The sequence below is a fragment of the Orycteropus afer genome, unplaced genomic scaffold (genome assembly GCF_000298275.1).
Source record: "Orycteropus afer afer isolate SDZICR_OR568_19922 unplaced genomic scaffold, OryAfe1.0 scaffold00133, whole genome shotgun sequence".
In the NCBI taxonomy this organism is placed as follows: Eukaryota; Metazoa; Chordata; class Mammalia; order Tubulidentata; family Orycteropodidae; genus Orycteropus; species Orycteropus afer.
In genome coordinates, this window is record NW_006921720.1 from 3,239,652 (window position 1) to 3,240,672 (window position 1,021).

The following is a 1,021-nucleotide window of genomic DNA, read 5'->3' on the forward strand; positions in this document are numbered from 1 at the left end:
AAAACCACAGAGAAATTGTCAAAGATTTGTTGGAAGAGAATTTCCCTGATACGATGAAAAACAAGAATATATCGATTCAAGAAGTCCAACAAACGCTAAACAGGATAGACCCCAAAAGAAAATCACCAAGACATATCATCATCAAACTCAACAAAAACCAAAGACAAAGAAAGAATCCTGAAAGCAGCACAGGAAAAACGAAAAGTTACCTACAAAGGGCAACCAAGAAGACTAAGCTTAGATTTCTTGGAAGGAACCATGCAGGCAAGAAGGCAATGGGATGGTATATATTAAAACCCTGAAAGAAAAAAAAAATTCAGCCAAGAATTATATACCCAGGAAAATTCTCCCTCAAATATGATGGTGAGATTAAAACATTTCCAAATAAGTAGAAATTAAAGGAATTTGTGAAAATCAGACCAACCTTACAATAGATGCTGAAGTGAGTCCTTTGGGCAGAGAATCAACAACAGCAAACAACAACTGACCATTAACACACATGAAGACATAACCCAGAAACCAACCCAGTTATGGGAATACCCAAAGTAAAATTAGCTTACAAGATTATAAACAGGGAGCCAGAGACATCAATTGGCAAATGAGGACAAGTACAAACCAAAAAGAGGGAAAAAATAGTGTAGTTACAGAACTTCTAAATGATGAGGAAGTCCAAACAATTGCAAGATAGAATGGACTGTTCTAAACTTGGGAAGAAAATTATAAATCACAGGGTAACCTCAAAAAAAAAAAAAAACAAAACAAAACAAAAAAAACCTTCACAGCACAATAAAAAAGAGGACAAGCACAAATATTTAGCAAATACTAAAACAATAGCAACAAAGAAAATGATAACACAATTCCTAACCAAAATGAGCTCACCACAGAAAATTATATGGAACAAATATATGGCATAAATAGACTATCAAGAATAACTCAAAATGCACAAACAGCAGAAGAGAAACCAGATAATTGGGACCTTCTAAAAATTAAACTTTTATGTGCTTCCAAAGACTTCTCCAAA